Source organism: Lutra lutra, chromosome 5, assembly GCF_902655055.1.
Source record: "Lutra lutra chromosome 5, mLutLut1.2, whole genome shotgun sequence".
In the NCBI taxonomy this organism is placed as follows: Eukaryota; Metazoa; Chordata; class Mammalia; order Carnivora; family Mustelidae; genus Lutra; species Lutra lutra.
The window spans coordinates 113,992,712-114,011,427 of NC_062282.1; the positions used below are offsets into that span (position 1 = coordinate 113,992,712).

General features: G+C 36.9%; 1 pseudogene; it reads left to right on the forward strand.

Annotated features, from left to right (window-relative positions):
• The first annotated feature begins 4,462 nt into the window (after positions 1 to 4,462).
• LOC125100629 (40S ribosomal protein S24-like) lies at positions 4,463 to 4,863 on the forward strand (annotated as a pseudogene).
• The last annotated feature ends 13,853 nt before the right edge of the window (positions 4,864 to 18,716 follow it).

Sequence of the window (18,716 nt, forward strand, 5' to 3'; positions counted from 1 at the left end):
TGTTTCCGTGGTGTATCTGTTTTCTATTATTTTCTATTATTTTACAATCAACATATTTGTATCTTTGTGAGGGTGCCTCTTTACATAGCACATGATTGGATTTTTTGGAACCATTCCACGAACCTTTGTCTTTTGATCAGAATATTTAATATATTTACAGTTAATGTAACTACTGATAAGGTAGGATTTATGTCTATCATTTTGATATTTGTCTTTTATGTCTTCTTTGTTCATTCTTCCACTACTGCCTTTATTTTGTATCTTAAATAGATTTTTTTAGTATACCATTTTATTCACTTATTTATTTTATTATTACTTTTGAGTTCTTTTATTCATGGTTGCCTTCAAGACTCCAATAAACAACTTAATCTAATTTGGATTTAATTTTTTTAGGTTTCTCCATGCGCTTTTCTTTATTATCAAGTTTTTAATTTTAACTCCAATACAGTTAACATATGGTGTTATATTGATTTCAAGTATACAATACATTGACTCAACAGTTGCTCATTATTCAGTGTTCATCACGGTAAGTGTGCTTTTAATCCCCATCAACTATTTCACACATCTCCCTACCCATTGTACCTCTGGTAACCCTCAGTTTGTTCTCTATGCTTAAAAATCTGTTTGCCTCTTTTTTTTTCTTTTGCTTGTTTCTTAAGTTTCACATACGACTTTGATCAAAATATATTTACCTTTCCGAGTGACTTATTTTGCTTAGCCTTATACCCTCTAGATCCATCTATGTTGTTGCAAATGGCAAGATTACATTCTTCTTTATGGCTGAATAGTATATATATATATATATATATATATATATATATATATATATATAACACAACTTTATCTATTCACCATTTGATAAATACTTGGACTTCTGCCATAGTTTGGCTATTGTAAACAATGCTGCAATGAACATAGGGGTGCATAAATCCTTTCGAATTAGTGTTTTTGTATTTTTTGGGTAAATACCCTGTAGTGTGATTACTGGATTGTAGGGTAGCTCTATTTTTAACTCCACACTGTTTTCCACAGTGGCTGCACCAGTTTGCATTCCTACCAACTGTGCACCAGTGTTCCTATTTCTTCATATCCTTGCCAACACTTGTTTTTTCTTGTAGTTCTGAAGTTAGCCATTCTGACAGTGTAAAGTGATAGCTCATTATGGTTTTGATTTGCATTTTCCTGGTGATGATTGATGTTGAGCATTTTTTCATGAATCTGCTGACCATCTGGATGTCTTCTTGGAGAAATGTTAATGTCTTCTGCTCATTTTTAATTGGATTATTGGTTGTTGGCTATTGAGTTGTATAAATTCTTTATAAAATTTAGATACTAATCCTTTATTGGATATGTCATTTGCAAATATCTTCTCCCATTCAGTAGGTTGTCTTTTACTTCTGTTGATTGTTTGTTTTGCTGTGCAGTAGGAAGTGACAATAGTTTATATTTGCTTTTATTTCCATTGCTTCACGAGACATACCAAGAAAAATACTCCTATGGCTGATGTCAGACATATTATTGCCTGTGCTCTCTTCTAGGATTTTTATGGCTTCAGATCTCACAGGTAGGCCTTTAATCCTTTTTGAGTTTATTTTTATATATGGTGAGATAAAGTGGTCCAGTTTCATTCTTTTGCATATAGCTATCCAGTTTTCACCATGGCGTTTCTTGAAGACATTGCCCTTTTCCCATCATTCCTCCTTTAACTGACCATATAACTGTGGGTTTATTTCTGGGTTTTCTATTCTGTTCCATTGATCTATGTGTCTATTTTTATGCCAGTACCATACTTTTTTGATTACTGAAGCTTCGTAAGATAATTTGAAGTTTAGAACTGTAAAACATCCAGTATTGTTTTTCTTTTTCAAGATTGCTTTGACTATTTGGGGTCTTTTGTGGTTCCATAAAAATTTTAGGATTGTTTGTTCTAGTTCTATGAAAAACGGTGTTGGAATTTTGATAGGGAGTGCATTAAATCTATAGTGTGCGCTGGGTAGCATAGATATTTTAACAATATTTTTTCCTCTAAACCATAAGCTTGGACTGTCTTTCCATTTCTTTGTGTCATCTCAAATACCAATTTACCTTCAATAGTACATAAAAACTTTGCTCGAATATAGTTCTGTTCCCTTCTCTCTTCTCTGTGCTTTTCTTATATAAATTACATTTTTATACCTTTTAATCTGAAGATGTTTCTGGTCATTCCTTCTTCAAATATTCCCTCTGCCTTTTTATCCTCCTCCTCTTCTACTGAAACTCCCATTATACATATGTTAGATGTTTGATGGTGTCCCATAGGTCTCTTGGAATCTATTAATTTTTCTTCCTTTTTTCTTATTCCTTAGACTAATCTCAACTGATTTACCTATAAGTTCATTGATTCTTTCTTCTGCAAATTCAAATCTGCTGTTGAGCCCCTCTGGTGGATTTTTCATTCCATGTATTATACTTCTCAACTCCAAAATTTCTATTTAGATCTTTTTATAATTTCTTTTTTTAAAAAGATTTTATTTATTTGACAGATGGAGATCACAGGCAGGCAGAGAGGCAGGTAGAGAGAGAGGGGGAAACAGGCTCCCTGCCAAGCAGAGAGTCCAATGTGGGGCCTAATTCTATCACGACCCCAGCCGAAGGCAGAGCCTCACCCAGGTGCTCATAGATCTTTTTATAATTTCTATCCCTTTGTTGATAGTCTTTATTTGACAAGACATCATCTTCAGACTTTCTTTTAATTCCTTAGGCATGATTTCCTTTGGTTCTTTGAACATACTCATAATAGATGATTGAAAGTCTTTGTCTAGTAGTTCAACATTGGGGTCTTTTCTTTTTTTTCTTAAGATTTTATTTATACTTACTTTTGTGTGAGAGAGAGAGAGTGCACACATTAGTGGGAGGACGAATAGAGGGAGAAGCAGAATCCCTGCTGAGTAGGGAGCCCAGTGCAGAATTCAATCCCAGGACCCTGGGATCATGACTTGAGCTGAAGGCAGAACACTTAACGGACTGAGCGACCCAGGTTCTCAACATCTGGGTTTTTTCAAGGACTATTTCTATTAACTGTTCCCCCCCCCCCACTGTGTATATAGCCATACTTTCTGGGTTTTGTTTATTGGGTTTTTGTTTTGTTTTGTTTTGTTTCGTTTTGCACACCTCATAATTTTAATTGAAATGTGGACATTTTAAAAGATATAATGTGGCAATTCTGGAAGTCAGGTACCTACCTTTGCCATGGCTTACTATGATTGCTGAATTTTGTTTTGCTCTTTTTTCTTGTTTTTAGTGACTTTACTGGACTAATTCTGTGAAGTCCGTATGCCCTGTCCCTGTTCTTTTTTGCTACTTCTATCTTTCCTTGGTTGTCTTTGTAGTCAGCTAATGTTTGGACACAGATTTTCTAAATGTCTTCCACTTTTTGCCTAAGGTCTCTAGGTATATATTGGGGCTCTGACAGTTAACCATTCTGCCTTAGGCTTCACTTCCTGATTGCACAGAGGCTCTTGGTTAGACAGAAATGGGAAATAAGAGTGTTCTCAGGTTTTTTTCTAGACATGCATATAGTCCTGCACAGGCATGGCCCTCTAGATTCCCAGAGATATGTTGGAACTTTTCAAATTCCCCTGTCAGCATCTCATTTCCCAGATATTCTTTTACAGTCTTTTGGCCATCATTTTGTTTAACCTAGCCTCAAGTGGCTTCGAGGTTAAACAATTTCCTGTGATTATTCCCCCCACCCCATGATTGTTTTTGATAAACACCCTTAGAATAGGGCTTTTCCACTGAAAAACTTGTAAGTCTACCCAAATAATAGCAAGTCCTATGAATAAGGATTTTCTAGCAAATTCTGGACATGTCAAATAGTGGCAATTCTTTGGGGATGGAACATTTTAAGGATCTTCAAAGCTGGACAGCCCCTTTCCCTGTCTGCTAGACTGCTGGGTTACAAGGCTACTGTGGAGCTGGTAAGAAAAGGATGGGAAAAGGGCAAGTTAAAATGCTCACTATTCTTATCAAGTTTCAGGAGTGTTTCTTGAAAGACTCCTTGGATTCTTTCAAATTAATTTTCAAAGTTCTGAAAAAGCTGATTTTTTTCCTGTGCTCTCATTGCTCTTATGGAGGAGTGAATTTTCAGAGGTCCTTAACTCTACCATTCTGGAAGTCCCACTCCCCAAAAGTGTTTAAATGATAAGGTAAACACTGATTGTTGTTTTAACCAAAATTATATTGTATTGGCAGGATTGGGGGGAGGGGTAAATGTTTGAAGGGTGCTTTCATGTGATACACATAGGGGTAGAGAGAAAACTCAATCTTTATCTTCTTCAGTGGGAAGTTAAGAGAAAATGCCCCAAACAAAAAAATCAGAATCTGGCATTTCAATAACATCTTTCAGAGACAATGCAAGTAAGTAATAAACCGATCAGCTTAAGTCTTTTTCTCTCCGGCTGCTTGAACCTCAGCTGCTGTCATGAATGACACAGTAACTATCCAGGCCATGAAATTCATGACCAACTGACTACTTAGCAGAAGTAGTAGAAAATCACTAATGTTCATCACACAAAAAAGGGACAATACCTAAGACAGAAATTCAGGAAAAAATTGATAAAATGTACAAGACCACATCAGATGGCATCTTTGTATTTGGAGTCAGAACCTATTTTGGTGGTGGCAAGACAACTGGCTTTGGCATGATTTATGATTCCTTGGATTATGCAAAAAAAATAATAATAATAACCCAAACATAGACTTGCAAGGCATGACCTGTATGAGAAGAAAAAGATCTCAAGAAAACAGCAAAAGAAACACAAGAACAGAACGAAGAAAGCCAAAGGGACTGCAAAGGCCAATGCTGATGCTGGCAAAAAGTGAGCTGGAGATTGGACAAAAGGAGTAAAGATTCCACAGTGACTTTATCTGTGGTGATTGTGTAGTTTTCATGAGAGGATTAATAAACCAATAGCTTTTAATAAATAAATACATATATACATACATACATCAATTAATTAATCAGCTTAAAAAGGTAAAAGTGGTAGCATTTTGTGAGAGGCAACAAAGAGACTAGGATGCAGGTATGAAATAGATCACCAGCAGTCTGCTTGATGCTCGTGATGATGCTTCAGTTAGATCATGTGACACCAACTCCATTCTTATAGGCCACAGAGAGATTTTGATGATGATGGAGAAGCTCCTGTTGAGCTCCATGGCAAGAATCATGTCATTATGCCAACCTGTCTACGCCACTTCTAAGAACTGGGGCAGTGTTTAGTTCCAATTCCTTATGTCGCACACAGGAGCAACACCAAAGTTCCTGGCCTCATGCCTTGGGGGAAGGAGTCTCTTACCTCCTTCTCCTGGACTCATCTCTGTTGCCAATGAAGTGCAAAAATCCACTGGATCTACTTAGCACTCACCTGCCCTCGGAAACTTACAGCTTCTTAGTGCTTGCAAAGCACAGTTTGCTGGTAGGCAGGTGCCATTAGCATAGAACCATTCATTGGCTGACTGTGTGCCCTGTGCCTTAAAGCTTGACTGTTACTATTCCATGCCTAGATCCTGGCTTCTCCAGCAGCTGCCTGAACAAACTAGATGGCACAATATGGAAAGGCTAAGGCGTTTATATTCAGTAGAGTCAACTGCTGCACTTAGTATGAAGCCAAGACCAGCTAGGTAATGAACACCCTGTTATTTGTTACCCACGTTTCCTTCATTTTTTTCTCACTACTAGATTCCCGGGATCACACCAAAAAATATATACAGAACATAAGTTTTTCCCTTGAACTCTATTATCTAGGGATCCCAAGCAAGGAGACTGTGGTTTTTCTTAACATATCTATAAAGGTATTTTTCTTTTTGACTAGGTGCATACATACTGTTCATTAAAATAGAATCTTATAGGAAGAAAAAATGGAAGAGAGAAAAAAAAGATACTAGAGAATGTGCTGCATCTATATGAGAAAGTAAACAAAGAAAGGAGATATTTCATCCAAAAAACATGGAATTCATCAAAAGAGAAGTCCTAGAATGGTAACTGAGGTATGGATCCAGAGCAGAGCAAGAAAACGGAGGTTAATAGGAGGGAGGTCAGGACTATGACTTTCTAAACTGTGTACATTTACTACTTTGGTTACATTTAAAATTAATTAAAAGGTGTAGATAGTTTCCAGATGTTTCATTTCTGAACTATGTGGTACATTCCTAGAACTGGACAGCAGCATGCAAAAGACAAGACAAGTAGCCAACAGAGAGCCATAGGGAGCAAGGCCTTTACACAAGGAGAAGCAGAGCAGCATGCAATTTGTCCTGTATGTATGTCAATTTGACCTGGAGCAAAACTATCACCGGGTTCAGGATTAACTATGGATTGGAGGTGCGTGGACAGATTAGAAATTGATGGGTGGTGTCTCGGGGCTCAGACAGTGAAGACTGAGATAGACTAAGTTGCCACAAAACACTGAGATGGATCAGACAGTTTCCCAGGCAAATGGTTGGAGTGCTAGAAAGTCAGTGATCTAATTAAGATTAATAATGGATCAAGAATTTAGGCAAGGAATCAAACAACAGGAGTAGAACACGTTTGAGAAAAAACAAGCAAAACAAAATTTGGCATTCTAAAGACATTTGACTCAGGTCAGGGACTATTTCTGAACATACGAACCAGCTGCCTTTATTATCTACCTTGAAGCTTTCAGCTGGAGTCCTTGAGGGTAGGTTAGATCTCTAGACTGGAGTGGGGAATGAGGAAGCAGCATTTCTGGTGTAATATAAATCATATCTTAGTGATGTATGTCATAAACTTTCAATAAAATGGCACAGTTAACATTTTATGTGTTTGATAAATTGAAGCTGGTATTCCTTCCATCTCCAGAAGTGTATAAGTCACTATTTTGAGCCAGAAGGAATAAAAAACCCCATTTTCTTCTGGGATATTTTTCTAGAACTGATGGCCTCTACAACAATAATCAAAATTGCTTCCCCACATAGTTTTATAAGGTACACAGTGGAGGGTGGCAAATCTTTGTCTAAACTAAATCGCCCCTTCTGGGTGTAAATGTTATTCCTATGCAGCAGCAGAGAAATAATCTCCATTGTGACCTCTCTCCTCTCACTCCAATTCATTCTTCCATGGAAATAACTGGTCAGAAATGGGCTCTCAGACCAACTGTCCAAATTCATGGGGGAAAAAAGAAGGTTGTTAATTTAACTAAATTATTAAGAATTTAAGTCTTAATTACATCTCTAGAACATTCTAGAACTCTACCAGGAACCAGGGCTACAAGATAAACAGGGCACAGTGACTACCCTCAAGGAGCTCACATTCTAGTGAAGAATGGAGTCAAAATTACAAACCTTTTCCCCACTGTAATTAATGCTCTGATTAGGACAAGGGCATAATGTTACGGAATCCCTCTGGGGAGTACCTAAACTAATCTTAAGGATAGGAAAGCTTTTTGGAGTAAATATTTAATTCAAAAGGATTATTGAAATCAGGGGTAGGTGACTGTTGCAATATGGAGGATACATAGACTATAAGATCTGAAAGGTCATGCAAAACAATGTTTTTTTCTTTTTATAGGAAGAGAGAGAAAAGCTAGAGGGAATCAGTTATGGGAGAGTGGAATGAGTAGGTATCATCAGATAATTATCAGGGAAGGTCTTTTCTTGCAGTCTGCTGATCATCTGGAGAGGCTGTTAAGGAGGGCTGTTCTGCCCTAAAGCCCAAGTGTGGGGCAAAGTTCAGGAACCTAGAAGAAGAAGAAGAGATGCCTGACTCAAGTTTGTCAAGTGAAGCATTTTGTCCAGATTGGCCAGTAGGAACAAAGAGTTCACCCAAACATTTAAGAGGTGAAGAACGGAATGGGACTGTCTGTGTCTGGCCTTGTTGTAAATAAACAAGGAGGGCATCAATTAGTCTTATTTAAGAAGGAGAAGAGTGACTCTTTGCAGTAAGCCCTTTCCTGGAGCACAAAAGAACTGGAATTGGGGGACTTACTAATTGTAGATTTTTCTAATAGCATAGGGCTCAGGTAAATCATTATCTACACTGATACTATTAAGCAAATCAAGGGGGCATTTGAGATGCAGGAACAGCTGTGAGGCAGGATAAACATGGTATATTCAAGGAATATGAGGAGTTGGTGCAGATGGCCTTGGAAACAGGAGACTGGAGTCTACTGAAGCAATTCAGAAAAAAATGTTCACTTGAATTAACGAGTGGTAGTCAAGTACCCAGATAAATGTTGGCCTGTGAGACAGAGTAAAGCTGTTGTAAAGGGAAATCTAGGCAGTGTGAGCTACAAAACTATCAATGATTTACTAAGGAAGATGTGCATCTCAGTTGAGAAAGCAATCAAAAGTGTAATCAGATCAAGAGGGTGGACACTCAGTTGGATCTGAGATAAGGTATCAGATCCTTATATGAAGGCCAAGAGGCAGAACTACATAAAACAAAACTACTTTTTGGGCAATGATTTTTTGGATATGATTGCTAAAGCACAGGAAACAAAGCAAAAAATAGACAAATGGTTAAAAGCCTCCTGCAAAGGAAATAATCAACAGAGTGAAAAGGCAAACTACTGAATGGGGGAAAATATTTGTAAACCATACATCTGATAAGGTGTTAAAATCCAAAATAGATAAGGAACTCACATAGTTCAAGAGCAAAAAACTAATAATCCATTTAAAAAGTGGGCAAGAAAGATGAATAGACATTTCTCAAAAGAAGACACACAAATGTTCAACAGGTATATGGAAGATTGTCCAACATTACTACTTATCAGGTAAGTGTAAATCAAAACCACAATGAGGTATCACCTCATATCCATTAGGTTGGGTACTATCAGAAAGACAAAAGAACTGAATGTTGGCAAGGATTTGAAGAAATAGGAATCCTGTTCACTGTCGGTAGGAATGAAAATTACTACCAACATTATGGAGAACTGTATGGAGGTTCTTCAAAAAATTAAATATAAAACTACCATATGATCAAGCAATCTACTTCTAGGCATAGATCCAAAGGAAATAAAATCAATAGCCAGAGAGATATTATCTGCACTGTCATGTTCATTGTAGCATTATTCACAGTAGCCATGATATAGAAATAAACTAAATGTCCACCCACAGATGAATGGATAAAGAAACTGTGGTCTATACATACTATGGAATATTATTTAGCCTGAAAAAAAAAAAGAAATCTGGTCATTTGTGACCATAAGAATGAATCTTTAGGATATTGTAATGGGTGAAATAAGCCAAACACAGAAAGACAGATACCATATGTAGAGTCTAAAAAGTTGAAGTTATGGAAGCAGACAGTAGAACGATGATTGTGAGGGAGGGGTAGGGGCAATTGGGGAGATGTTAGCCAAAGGGTACTAAGTTTCTGTTATACAGGAAGAGTAAGTTCTGGAGATCTAACGCACACCATAATGACTATAGTTACTAATTACTATATTGTCACTTGAAATTTGCCGAGATCTTAAAGGTTCTCACCACACACATAAAAACAAGAATCTAAATTGATGGATATGTTAATTAGCTTGATTGTGCTAATCATTTCACAAAGTATACATATACTGAAACATCAAGCTGTATGCTATAAATATACATAATTTTTATTTGTTATACCTCAATAAAGCTGGAAAATAAATTTTTAAAATGTTAAAGACTTATTTTAAGATAATTAGATGACTGTGAACCCACTGTAATATGATATACTTCACCACCATGTTCACATTTTCAGTATCGATAGCTTTGAATTAAGTAGTACATTTATTGCTAGTCACATTTAAAGACTTAGCTAAGAATATATCCAGTACTAATCCAGAGCTTTAAGTATATCATTCATGCTAGAGGCCCATGACTCAAAGGTATATTCCCATTCCCATCCCCAGGCATGGTTGCCAGAGCAATTTTCCTAAATACCATACCCAAGAAATGAAACTTCATCTTCCTAGAAGTTCCATAAAACCAAGACCGTTTTCCTTCCAGACAACAAATAAAATGAATTATTTGTCAAAATCCACTTAACATTAGTCATTGTCAACAAATATTAATATGTAAGCCAGTAGAGTTTCTTGGGGCATGGGCTTGGTTTTGTTTTGTTTTTGTTTTTTTACTGTTTGTACTGATAAAATTAATTGGGAAGCTATCACTTCTCTTATCATTAGATAGATTTTGCATATGTTATAGGTCATAATATTAATCTTTTTAGTGGACCTTCTCTCTTCCATTCATCAATTCAGCAATTACTAAGGAACTTTGATGTGCCAGGAAATGTGCTGTGTTCTAAGAACAACAAAATGAATAAGACAAGTCTCTATACTCAAGGTAATGAAAAGGATAAACATCCATGTATTACAATATGTGTATGTACCACATACTGATTTATAAACTATGATGTGAGCTCTTTCATTCCCTGAAATCTCATTCAGAGCCTGGCTTGTTTTTGTATGGCTGGGAAGTTAAGAAGGTTCTTTACATTTTTAAAGGTTTCTAAATAAAGAAATAAAGAAGATAAAATGGACTCCTTATATGCCTACAAAGGCTAATATATTTACTAACTGGCTGTTACAGAAAAGTTTGTTGACCTCTGCTCTTGACCAGTGATTCTTAAATGAAGGTTTTCCTCAATTATTTGTGAACTTTGTCTTTTTTAAAATACACATGCTGGATGGGATCCTGGCATTGGTATTTTTACTAGAATCGGGTGATTCGCATATGTACTGTGTTTGAGAAGCTTTGCCCTATGCACTTTGCCTACTACAGTTTCCAGAACACTGACCTGGATTTAGAGAGACTCTCAGTAAGGACTTCTTTCATTAACATGGCTTACCCAACATACCACAGAAAACCTTTTACCTTATTTCACATGCCTAAGTGGAATAGCCCCTACCTCTTATATAATAACATTTTATTTTATTATTTTTTTTAAAGATTTTGTTTATTTATTTGACAGACAGAGATCACAAGTAGGCAGAGAGGCAGGCAGAGAGAGAGAGGAGGAAGCGGGCTCCCTGCTGAGCAGAGAGCCCGATGCGGGGATCCATCCCAGGACCCTGGGATCATGACCTAAGCCAAAGACAGATCCAGGACCCTGGGATCATGACCTGAACCGAAGACAGAGGCTTTAACCCACTGAGCCACCCAGGCGCCCCATATAATAACATTTTAAATTAACACTGTTCTTTGAAAGACAGAAAACACATTCCGATCTATTATATAATTTGATCTTAATTATGGCCTAGAATTACTACTTTACAGATAAAAAACCTAAGGTTTAGAGAAGTCAAGTGCTCAAGGTCATATAGGGCTTCGGATTCCTACTTCATTGTTCTTTCTCAACATTGTCTCCTACTTACTTTTTCTGATTCTCCATTGAAATAGACTACACAGTCTATTCTTACTACCCAGTAGCAAAATTTCATTACATTCCATAAATCTGTTAGCTAAAGAACGTAATTCCTGTTTAACTTGAGAGCCTGTATGTCTTAAGGCAGACTTGTGTTACAATAATTCCTCTAATTTGCAAGCACTTTTTCACATATATTATGTACTTGAAATAAACTAGAAGCTAACTCCTACTCGGGTATAAATGGAGAAAAAAGTATCTCTCTAGAGCATTATTCAACATAAAGCTCATGAAATAATTTGCAGAGGCACAAGGTTCATCCTGCCTAAGCAAATTAAACAATTTTGTTAACCCTGATGTCTTTTGTTAGAAGTGAAATTTATGATAACTGTATTGGCTCTGCACTCCATAGCACCCAGAAGTCTTTGTTTGCTCTCAGCTAGAGCTATTTATACCCCAGGATATTGATATTCTTCTACTTAATCAAAAAATAGTTCAACTAAAAATAAATATAAATGCCACATTCTTTTGAATATGCAAGGCAAAAACAAAGGCAAAATAATCAAAGAATTATTTACAAACATTTTGGATATATTCTTACTTCATTCTTTCTACAAGTCTTTGTTTTTGACCGATAATTATATTCAGAAAATGTCAGAAGATAGATAACTCAAACATATCCCTTATTAGATTGTGTGTCAGTTTCATTGGCAATACTGATGTTAGAAATGAAAGCGTAACACATCTTGACCCCATATTGGCATAACTTGGAAGGATAGTTAATGCTGCTATACAGGAACCATCACGATATCCATGTTGTCGTCCAAGGTGGGAAAGGGAGGGAGGGTTCAGTTAGGAATTTAGAAATTCATGCCAAAGCAGAGAGTGGAAAATAGAATTCTATAACATTCACTGTATGCAGAACACAAAGGCAACTGATCAAAGGATTCTGAGTACACTTTTAAAAAAAAAAGACTTCATTTTTTAAGAGTTTTATGTTTATAGAAAATTATGCAAAAGTATACACCTCCCCTCCCTTTGCTGTTTCACCTAACATTGACAACTGCAATGGTGTGGTACTTCTGTCATGACTGCTAAACCTATACAGATAGATTACGGAGTGTAGTTTTAGAGACAACAAGTTCAAGTCGTGTAAATCAAAAGAAAAGCTATTTGGGACTAATAATTAATAATGGGCCTTTTGAAAAGAATATTGGAGGAAGTGAAGTATTAAAAAGAGTTTACTAATTCAAAGGTAAGAGAACAAGACTGGCTTTTCTGGGGGCTTCTAAGGAAGAAGTTTCTTCACTTTTCTGTGGTAGCTTCCAAGAGCTAGCCTTCTCCTTCTACAGTCATTTTGCCACCACAAGAGAAACTAACTTTAAAATGAAGACGATATTGTAGAAGACAGAGGAGAGAGAGCAACAAAATAAAACGAACTCTGTTGTGATATTCTTGAGTCATTGAATCAAACCAGTCCTGAAGCCTACTCTATATTACTTTACAATTGGGTGAAGTAAATCCTCTTTACTATTGAAGCTAGTTGGATTTTCATTGCTTGCAACATAAAGAATTTAAATGATGTGATAATTATACTTAAGATAACCACAGAGTGTGTTGTTTTTCTTCAGTGTTCCCATCAAACACTGTTATGGATGGATATCCAGATCAAGTGGGTGTTTACCTGACTGCTTATAATCAAGATGCTGCAGACTGGTGGTAAACTAGGTAAACTGCAACTCTTGCACCAAAATTTCTTCCCTAATCATTTTCATTTCTGCCTGGAAGTAGCTGCCCATATACGTGGCTGTTAACTGCTCTGGGAAAGATCGCTGTGCCTGAAGAAACATTAGGAGTACGACCAAAGGCCCAATATGCAAGGATATTCTGAAAACTTTTTACCCCAATTACCCTCACAAAGGCATGAAAGAAGAGAGCTCACTGCCTAAATAATTCGGTATGAAAAGTAGAGGTGGGCACATACAGTGTGATATTCTTTTTTGTACAGTTAAAGATAAAATAAAAACATCATCTTAACTAGTATCTACAAACGCATTAAAACATACAAAGGAAAGCAAAGGAACTATGAAAGAGAAGGTAAAAAGATAGCTATCTCACTTTGGAGATGAGTTGGTAGAGAACCACCAGATTAATTATAGGTTTTCATCCCAGTCCTAACTTCCGTGTTGAGGTCTTTGCAGATGCTTACTACATTATTAAAAAAACAAAACACAAATTAAACAATAAAGTTTCAAAAAACTACAGGGTAAATTCATATAAAATATATTAATATTTTTTGTTTCCCTCCTGGAATTAAACAATTTCAGAAAATAAGCTCAATAGGGGTGTCTGGGTGACTCAGTTGGTTAAGCACCTACCTTTGGCTCAGGTTATGATCCCAGGGTCCTGGGATGGAGTCCAGAATCCAGCTCCTGGCTCAGTGGGGAGACTGCTTCTCCCTCTTCCTCTGTCTGACACTCCCTCTGCTTGTGTACTCTCTCTCTGACAAATAAATAAAATCTTTAAAAAGAAAAGAAAAGAAACTCAATTAAAAGGCCTAAGTAGGAGACCTGTTTCCAAAAACTTTTCAAATGACTTAAGGATCCTTCTTTCTTTGATCTGCCTATTTGCTGAAGTTTGAATGGGACAGGTAATGGCAAATAAGTTAGGTTAGCCAAATCAAATCTCCTGCTTTCTTCCCTGCTATCTTGTCCCCCAGGATGCCTAGCAATAGATTTTCAATGACTATATTAGAGTGCTCAGGCTGCCATAACAAAAGACTATAGACTGAGTGGCTTAAACAGCAGAAATATATTTTCTCACAGTTCTGGAGGCTGAGAAGTCCAAGAACAGGGTGTCAGCATGTTTGGTTTGTGGTGAGCGCTTTATTTTTACCCTGCAGACAGTGTCCTCACATGGAGGGGAGCTAGAGCTCTCATGTGTCCTCCTCTAATAAGGACACCACTCCCATGAGATCAGGGCCTCCACTCTCTGACCTCATTTAAACTTGATTACTTCCCTAACGGACCTATCTACAAATACAGTCACATTTGGGGTTAGGGTTTCAACAAATAAATGTTGGTGGGACACAAACATGTAGTCTTTAAGAGTGACTATTTCCCTAAAAGTCTTTTTTTGTTTCCTCCTTGGCAAAATTACTTATCTAATTATCTTAGTCCTTTAAGTTACAATTATATATAGCTTTTTCATATTTTCATATACAAAGGCGGAGAACGTTTTGAGAACAGCAGATTATTCAAAATGAAGAATATGCTTAGGTGTCTCTGTCAATCTGGCTACCCCTGGAGCTGGTGCATAGACATTGCTGTTGGTGGATAGAACACTCTGCCCAGGTACAGATAGCATCTAAGAGGCAAAGAGCCAAAAAAGCAATAGGATTTACAAAAAAGCCATAGCCACAAACCAAACTCCCCTTATCCACACTTCTAAATATGTTATTGATTATGAAATACCCTTTCAGCCACATCTCCATGTGATAGTAATCACTGTCAATAGTATTTTCTTTTAATGTAATAACTACACATGTACATTTTTATATATGCACAAACACACACACTTAATTTGTTTCAGAAATCATCTTTTCTCTTCAACTAATCATTCCTTTTCTGGCACCAAAATACCTGAACCTTTTTATATGGTACACAGGACCAAACAAGTGTTCCAAATTTGGGGTGGTAAAAACCCAATTCTTAGAGTTGTAATAAAATCTCATGCATGAATATTCGTAAAGTAACCTCACGCATTTTAGGCAAGCAAATGGCAAACTTGGGACTTAATCTTTTGACACCCAAGTATGAAAATTACTCTCTGTTTCATTTGGGAAATAGCTACTGTTCCTCTAAAGCTAACTTTTAATTTATCAATGGTGATGCCATTTTTCTATTCTGAATTAAGAATAAAATTGTTGAACAAGAAGCGGATTCTTGGGTGCCTGGGTGGCTCAGTGGGTTAAAGCCTCTGCCTTCGGCTCAGGTCATGATCCCAGGGTCCTGGGATCGAGCCCTGCATCGGGCTCTCTGCTCAGCAGGGAGCCTGCTTCCTCCTCTCTCTCTGCCTGCTTCTCTGCCTACTTGCAACCTCTGTCTGTCAAATAAATAAATAAAAATCTTAAAAAAAAAAAAAGCAGATTCTTGCTGAGAAATGTAGGATATACAGGAAAAACCTGTGTGTTATGACTCGGTTTAACAACTAAAGTCTAACACAGTTTCAACAATAACTCTCATTAGGGGACTTTCTTTCTTTTGAAATACCTAAGAGAGGTATGGGTATTCTCCTCTTCATTTATCATTTGAGTTTATTATTTCATTTAAAAAATATTTACAGTTCAGGTACATTTGAATCCTTTCAAATTAGTATTTGAGAATGATAGTAAAAATTCAATTAAGTTAAATGTAGTCTATTTTCTCACACGAGGCCTGCAAATTTCAAAGTCCTAGCATGAATATGAGAACTTCAAATTGAGAGAACTGTTCTAGATATGTACTGAAGAAAATCTAAAGTCCTTTTCAGCGTATCTAGTTAATAGATGTGAACAAGAGACTCAGACCTGCAGTGCATGAATGGGGAAAGCGGCTTGTGCAGGGCGCGCGAACAGCATCACCGAAGGTCTTATGGGTCAGAAATGGAATTTTAAAATCACTCCACTGCTTCACAAGGAACCTGTGTAAAGAATAAAGTCAGTCCCGTGTGCTCTGAGGCTAGGGAGTGACTTAACAACCTGGTGGCAACTGCCTTCAAAAGCTGTGCAGAAATGCTCCCGTCCTCTTATGTATTCCAAGGCTGGGGCATGGCATCCCCACCTACTGATCCTCAATTTTGATGAAAATACAACCAAAGGACTTGGCTTGCCCTGAAACTGGTTTCTTTGGGTGGCCTCTGAGGTTAGAGTGGAAGGTTAAAGAAGCTCCAAGTCTAGACACCAATAAATAATGACCTGGGCCTCACAAGTCAGCATTTTTGCAAACTGCAGCAGGCTGTCTTTGGTTCCGTAAGCCGGCTACAACTCCAGGCATCCTTAGCTTATGGAAACTGTAATAACCTCACCTCTAACGGACTTCTTAGAAATGCTGAAATGAGGGGCGCCTGGGTGGCTCAGTGGGTTGAGCCGCTACCTTCGGCTCAGGTCATGATCTCAGGGTCCTGGGATCGAGCCCCGCATCGGGCTCTCTGCTCAGCAGGGAGCCTGCTTCCTCCTCTCTCTCTGCCTGCCTCTCTGCCTGCTTGTGATCTCTCTCTGTCAAATAAATAAATAAAATCTTTAAAAAAAAAAAAAAAGAAATGCTGAAATGAAATAGCATGATGATGTTTAAGGAGGTCAACTCTTTAACTATGGGGGACCCTTTTTGTGCCTAACGGGTCAATTAATAATTCTAAATGTTATACACAAAAAGTGTTTTAGAGAGGTTCTCCTTTACTAACACGATTTGTGTCCTACAGATGTTCAATTGCTCTGCTTAGACCACACTGTAACAGTTGGCTTTTCAGAGGGGGTCAAGTAGAAATATCTGAAATTTTTCAGTGATTAACAAATCAAAGCCATTAAAGATTTTGGTTGTTTTTGTGGATTTCTTGCTTTCTAGGATTAGTATTAAACGGAAAGAATAAGATCCCGTTTAACTTGGAAAGATCGAAATAATCTGATATGGATTGACTAAGGACAAAGTTTTTAGATACATCCAAATATGCTGAAAATAAGATTAAGAGGAAGAATTTAAATTTCTTAAAAGGAGGGAAAAAATTCTATTTGCCTGGTAGTGATTATAAAATTATGCTCACAGCAAAAATTTCAGGAAATGTAACATCTCATAAGAGTAATCATTAGTTACTGGTAAAATGAATAGTATAATCTAGTTGCTGGCAAAGGAGGCTCAAGCAGCTGATATTTTCATGGGAAACTACTCATTTCTGGATTACAATTGAGTTTGGAGAGACCTTTGAAAAAGCAAAGTGCTTTCAACCATGCCTTGGTGTGTTATTTTGATTAAAAAAATAGCCCCTCAGGTGAAATTTAAATACATTTTCCAAAAAAGTCATGTTATATGTTTTCTAGCAAATTCAAACAATTGCTCAGAAGTGCACTCATCAGTATTAGCAATTATTAGTAATAATGGCGATTAAATATATTTATATGAACAATGAGCATAATTATTTCCCTTTAAAATTTGCTTTGTAATCAAGCAAGCACACTCTCCACCTGATAAACTGTGCACTGGTGAGCGAACATTTTTTCATTTAATATCTTTATTCGCATTTTTCTTGATGCTTATTTGTATATTTCTATTGATATAATAGTTTGCAAGAAAAAGAGCTCATGTCTGTGCCTGAAGGTGGAATCTTATGAATATGCAAATAATGTTTTGATGTGATGAAGTTTTTCTTTGGAATGGAACTGTGCCTCTTAAGTTATACTGAATATTAGCCATAGCTTAGGAAGGACATAAACCACGTGAAGACTTGAGTTTTTAAAGAAAAAATATCTGAGAAATACTTGCTTTCGAGTTATAAATTGCTACATTGTTAAATTTGGTCTTCTTAATTTAGGTTAATGCTTTGTTGTAAAAAAAATAACTGCCATTTAATTTTTATTGTATAGAAGAGTAGTGACCCAGTAATATGCAAGGATGTATGGATTATCAGCCTTGTATATTATAGTGCACTTTTTAAAATGCAAATTCTGGGGGCGCCTGGGTGGCTCAGTGGGTTAAGCCGCTGCCTTCGGCTCAGGTCATGATCCCAAGTCCTGGGTTCGAGCCCCACATCGGGCTTTCTGCTCAGCAGGGAGCCTACTTCCTGCTCTCTCTCTGCCTGCCTCTCTACCTACTTGTGATTTCTCTCTGTCAAATAAATAAATAAAATCTTTAAAAAAAAATGCAAATTCTGGGAAGCACCTTTTAAGAGTTTTAATTTAGTGATATGATGTGTCCAGATGGTTTTTAAATGTTCCTTTGATGAACTCTGAGGAATAAACTAGCTTTTCATAGTATCTTATGCTGTAAAGATATTCTACTGATATTTAATTTAAACCCTAGATAAAAATTGTGCACACAAACCTATGGAAATATTAGGTTGGGGACATAACAAGATAGTAGCCTTGACTTCTGACAGTGTATCAGCGTCTCAACAGGCTGTGTGTTTTCTATTCAGGGTTATATTGGTCCTCAGTCCGAAGAGCAAATCAATGGTTCTCAAACTTCGCTCAGTAGTGTCAAAATTGTAGTGTTACACTTTAAACAGTAGTGTCAAAACTATATCAAAAACACCGGGAATCTTGATAAGAATACAAAGGCTTACGTCCTATCTTAATTTAACGAGCACATATTACTGTGTTCTTTTTTGGCTACCTGAGATTCTGATA